Source organism: Panulirus ornatus, chromosome 35 (assembly GCF_036320965.1).
Source record: "Panulirus ornatus isolate Po-2019 chromosome 35, ASM3632096v1, whole genome shotgun sequence".
In the NCBI taxonomy this organism is placed as follows: Eukaryota; Metazoa; Arthropoda; class Malacostraca; order Decapoda; family Palinuridae; genus Panulirus; species Panulirus ornatus.
The window spans coordinates 377,088-383,087 of NC_092258.1; the positions used below are offsets into that span (position 1 = coordinate 377,088).

At 42.1% G+C, this 6,000-nt stretch overlaps 1 protein-coding gene across 8 annotated transcripts in view; it reads right to left on the reverse strand.

Annotated features, from left to right (window-relative positions):
* Positions 1-5,733, reverse strand: part of LOC139760042 (uncharacterized) — a 174,099-nt gene extending 168,366 nt beyond the window's left edge. For 3 of the 8 annotated variants that reach the window (XM_071682783.1, XM_071682795.1, XM_071682780.1), the window contains exon 1: positions 5,512-5,729. The gene's annotated coding sequence lies outside the window, so the exon portion shown is untranslated. Of the gene's footprint in view, positions 1-5,511 lie in introns of all 8 variants that reach the window. The other 5 variants (XM_071682797.1, XM_071682792.1, XM_071682789.1 and 2 more) reach the window with 3 other exon arrangements.
* Positions 5,734-6,000: the final 267 nt, after the last annotated feature.

Consider the following 6,000-nt stretch of genomic DNA (forward strand, 5'->3'; position numbering starts at 1 on the left):
AAAGGTTACCCAGTCTAACGAAGTGCCGCAGAACAACCAGCTTTCACATATACATATACACATGGAGGGGAGAATCCGCGCCTGCTGTTTCCTTCCCTGATGAAGCCTCCACTTGTGTCCCAAGTCTTCATAAATGAGTTCCTAACACGTAAGGGGAGGATGGTGAGTGGACCTGATTCTCTAGGAGTGTTAGACTATGTAGTCACATATTCTTGGGTTCTACTGTGCGACAATACATCCTTGTATTCAGATTATGAAAAAGATTTCCTAGATGACATGCAGACTCCAGTTCAGCAGGAAAAGATTTATTCATTCACTAAATGTTTTGTTAGTATTCAAGACGCATGATTGAGTGTTGCATTAAGCTGCGTCCAGCAGAATGATGTTCTTGTTCTGTTATCAGCATTTCAATGGGAAAGTTAAGGTTAGAAGAAAAACAGAACTGTTCCAGTTATTCCATGCTAATGACACAGGATAAGTAAAATCACAATAACTATCTATAGTGACACTTGCGGGAACAGGTATCTCTTACATCCGTAGCAACCATCTTCCCAGCACAGCAGTATCTGTTCTTCCCTACAGAGCAGTACCCATTACAAGCACTCGACTAACTGTCCTTGTCAGGCAGTCTCATATAATAACCGTCTTGTGATAGCATTCCTCATTCTGTTAATCATGGTTTGTCCTTACTAGCCTGTCTCCTGTGCGATGGCTCTCGTATGACCGTCCACGCATTACTAACATTCGTATAGTTGTCCATGAATGACCAGCCACGTATAAACATCGTCCTATAACCATGCCAATAACGGCGTCTTAACATGTACCATCCCCTCAGAGGATTTCCAGTTTGGACGGAAGATATGGAAGCATTTTACATGACTACAGAGACGACGAAAATACTTTTAAGTTGACTGACATGCTTAAGTTACCAGTACATAAAGACAGGAACATGAAAGTGATTTGATATTCAAGTAACTGTCGTTACCAAGAACTGCTTGAAACACTCAATGTGATTGACATTGTCTATGAGATACATGTGCTAGCATTCGCAAGCATGTGATAGCTAATGTTCATCTGGAAAGAGGGGAGCAGCAGGCACTCATGTGGAGACTTAGGAATTAACCACAATTTCTCAGTACCATTCGAAGATGAGGAAAGTCTTCGTCCGTAAGACACAAGGCAACAACCATTACGGGCAAACACCTCATCATGGTATTACAGATTTAGCTGCACTGTGACAATGTGAAGACTATACAATTAATATTCATCAGAGAAGATATTCACGATGCTCAAAAGGTACTGAAGACCCCAGCCATAAATGCAATCCTATATTGTTTATGTTCTTACCGGGAAAGTAAAGATTGTAATATAAAATTGTGCCACATGTAGTTAGAAGCTTATATATCACACATACAACACTTGCCCAAACAGCCGTAACTAAACCCATATAAACCCGCAAGCATCAGCAGCATTGAAGAAGAAACAAACATACAGAAAAAAATCACACACACATACACACGCACACACACACACACACACACACACACACACACACACACACACACACACACACACACACACACACACACACACAATGTACACACAATAATACACACTGTATATTAGAATCTGAAACCATAAAGTGATATGTGTAAAGATCTACTCAAAGTTTAGCTGAGAAAATAAACATTTTTTCTTGAGGTTGTGAAGATAATAGCGCACTGATATCAAGTCACTCTTGGTACAAGATAATAGTATTGACAGAAAAACTGATGGTAATTTCGGGTTAACAAGAACGACGTCAAATTCTGCAGTAATCTATTTAGTTATGAAGACATAGACGATATTCCTGCCAGTCGTCAGTGCAGTTAGTCCCGGCTGGGGAGGCAGGAACTGGAGTCTGGCAGTGGACAGTACAGCCTAAACACCAACAAAAACATTCCGGAGAAACTTGAGAAAATCTTTTGAGTGGCAATGTAAAAATATGAAAAGATTATAGGTAATTAACCAATAAACCAGATCATCCAGCACATGAGATCATCATAACCTCTTGCTAGATCCATCCGTCCAACATACAACAGCGTTTTGCCCTTCACAGTGACATGTGAAAACTATAATTAGAACATCTAAATCCGTTGAATGACATAAGATATGGGAAAAGTCATATCTCCGTTCCTCGTACGTCCTCGGGTGAAGACTGTGGACATAATCACTACCTGCAACATTTCAGCCATTCGTCTCACATCTTAGTCTTAGATTCACACATAACAACAATTCCGACCCTCCAATAGTCCCATACTGCGCCAAGTAAACAACTACCTCACATAGTATCCTCACCATGTGACTCGTTATTTATCTCATCATCTGATGCACTTACGCCACCGGACGACTTTACCACATGTCAGCCGCTACAACATTACCACCTCATTTCAACCTTTGTACTACCCATGTCACATTTTAATCTCAATACCGCTTCTGCCACACTTCACCATTCATGCTACTCCATAACTCTTTATTTGCACCACAACCTTCACATTTTAGCATCAATACCACTTCTACAGCATTGTAATTTTTACATCATCCTACAGCACTGCAGCCTCTTCATTCCGGCACATCCTGGTCTGTATCTCCGGCAAGATGATACTCATGATGACTGAAAATGATTCTCATTCACTTTCACATATGTACACAGCTTTGATATTAACTCACAGTAAAAACGAGTAAGGTCGGTGACGCTGAACATCCTACAGGGCTCCATGGCTATACAATCAACTGTAAAATTATCCAGACTTTACTATTGAAGAGCGGTCTTGCATAACACTTTTATCTTCCTATTAAAGAAAAGATAACAAACAACATTAAGGTCAATTGATTCTGACAAATTATCACTTGAAGATCAATGTACGGCAGACATCTCTAAGCACTTTGTGCAGCTGGCACTCTCACCCACATACACAATGTCACAATGACAGCTGAGAAGCGCTGAACCATGTGCTGTCGAACCTTGGAATACGGTGAAAGTGAATCTGTGAACTTGACCGACACACAGGGGGGAACAAGGTAGGTCTCTTGTGTTTCTTTCCACTTCCTGTTATAACTCAACAATCTGGGGTAGCATGGGCTCTCATCCCCGTGCTCATACTGTCTACCATCTTCGTACTCATACTATCTACCATACTCGTGCCCATACTGTCTACCATCCTCGTGCCCATACTGTCTACCATCCTCGTGCCCATACTGTCTACCATCCTCGTGCCTATACTGTCTACCATCCTCGTGCCCATACTGTCTACCATCCTCGTGCCCATACTGTCTACCATCCTCGTGCCTATACTGTCTACCATCCTCGTGCCCATACTGTCTACCATCCTCGTGCCCATACTATTTACTTGACTTATGGGCGGATGTGTGCAGGTCCATCATCGTTTATCGCTTACGCAGACTCACCAGTCAGTCAGGCGTCTAGTCAGCTGGTGTTGCACCAGTGAGGTTGGGTATGGGGAGGCTTGGGAGGGAGAGAGAGAGAGAGAGAGAGAGAGAGAGAGAGAGAGAGAGAGAGAGAGAGAGAGAGAGAGAGAGAGAGAGAGGTGGAAAAAAGATCTAGAGACAGAAACATTCCCATCCATCTTCCGTTTCTCCATTCAATCTTCATTTACAAAACTCTTCTCTGCCACCGAACAACAAAAAAAAAAAAAGAAGAGGGATATCTGTATCCACGTAGGCAGAGAACTGAAGGATGAAACAGTATGTATGAAACATATGATTTTGGAAAGCTTGAGAGGGAAGAAATATAAGATAGAAAGGGTTAGACGAAGGAAAGCTGGAGGAAAGAAGGTGAGATGGAAGGGCTGAAGGAAGGGTAACAAGAAAGTCACTAAGAGAAAGGAAGGGATGGAGAAAAAGCAAAAAGAGAAAGGAGTCAGAAAGCTCAAACAAAAAAAGAAAATATATGACTTCATAGTACAAACATGTGATTCAGCGTCCGTGACGCAACGTGGGACTCAGCGGCTCATCTGATACTTTCCTCAGAAAATGTTTTGCCTAATCAGCAGAAGTAATCGTTTCATGACATACGTACTTTTTGATATTAATCTTGATATGATGCAGCATTTGGCCACACTGGAACATACACTAGAACCAAACGCAAGTCTTTCACATAGACAGTTTCTACAGAATTATAGTTATACTTGAGTATAACATCTTGAAGTTTACCAAACACAGAAGTCATAATCGCGGCAACCAAGTATTCATCTGACGTCAGAGACTCAGGAACGGCTATTTAGTTTCATGACAAACACACAGTCATCACCACAGTGAGGAATCGTCTACGAGCGAGAGAGGAACAGGCTGGATGTCTATTGGTTATCTATCTTGTACATAAAAACTTATATAGAACGAACATGAGACTCGTTCGTTCCAAGTGTCATGACAAACTTAAGGAATCCCGTGTGCTGATGCCGGTGAAGATGCCCTAGATGAATCTTGTGCATAGATTCCTGAAGGCGATTTTGTGTGATAAACTGCCGATCGCACGTGCACGTGAAAATTAACAATGAAAGTTAACTTTTGAATAAAAGAAGAAAATACAAAAGACAGAGAGACAAATAAAAGATAGATGAACAGGTAAATAATGAATAAATGCAGAGAAAGATTTAAACTGTTTTTCATGGAAACAGGCATGTCCCTGTTTGAGCTGAACAGGCGAGTCGAAGTCGGTGATTATGTGTGAAAAGTTTTAGTTGTTCAGAGAAAATGATGTGATGGAAAGAAAAACATCGAGAACTCTAAACTTTCTAAGTTAGACATAAGGCAACTTAGTCTAGTTATCATTATGTTACCGATGTCGTGTAAAAGCAAACAACCATTTGGTAGAAAGCATTCCACAGATGAATAGAAATTTCATGTAATTTTCTTTACAGAAGAAAACTCAGCATGTTGGGTCTTGTACAGCAACCGGAATGGAAATCGCATACCCAGGTTGTCTCTTACTGATGGTAACATAAAATGGATAGAAATATCGACAAGTATAATCGGGCCTGAGCTTGGTTTCCTCTCACTTTACTAAATTACAATATAATGATAATCTAGACAAAAATTTATTCCCTCGGATAGTGTTAAGTTTTTGTCAAGTTATCATTTCCGTGGCACTATTTATGCCACTGCCGTTAATTTTTGTGAGATTAAGTTTAAAGTTGAAAAAAATTAGCAATGATGACACATGTTTTATATAACATAACACTAAACACTTAAGAAATGCATTGTTTATTTGCATGACAACGTTGCGCACCTATTTCTTAGCTCATTATCATACAGGTAGTTTCATGATGACACAAGAAAAGTGCAGTATTTAGACAATATCTCGTAAGTCGCACATTGAACGGGAAAGAGACAACGATCAACAAAGTTGCAGAGTTGAGCGGTACCTGCCGGCTATAAAGGTCCAGAGGAAACAGTGGCAGCAGAAGCACCACTCTGAGTGCCAGACCAGGCACCTCACTCCTTCCTACTCACCCGATCAGCACGTAGAACAACTTCACATATTTATCACAGTAGTGGAGTGAGCAAGGGATCCAGCAGGGCGAGAAAATGAGCCTGTACTATTTCCCAGAGCACAACATGACCACGCTCGAGCACAACCACAAGCAAGCTAGTGCAGGGACGCGGTGGGACTGGTGCCGGGTGCTGGGCCAACTGTTGGCGACGGCACCAGGTACCCAGAGCGCCCCCACACACTACCAGGGCTCCGCCAACCCTTGGAGACCATGCCAAAACTGGGCCATGTTATTTTGGGTCTTAGCACCGCGTGGCCAGCCACCTCCACTGGTGCTGGTGCTGCTGCTGGTGCTGCCTCGTCGGTACTGATAGGGATGGTGATGCTGCCGCTGATGATTCTGTGAAAAATGGTGGAGACAGAGGGAGGTGATACTGATGCCGCTGATGACAGCCACATGGTTGGCAACTGGTGCTGGGATGACAACTCTCCCAGCCTTGGGATGCCTA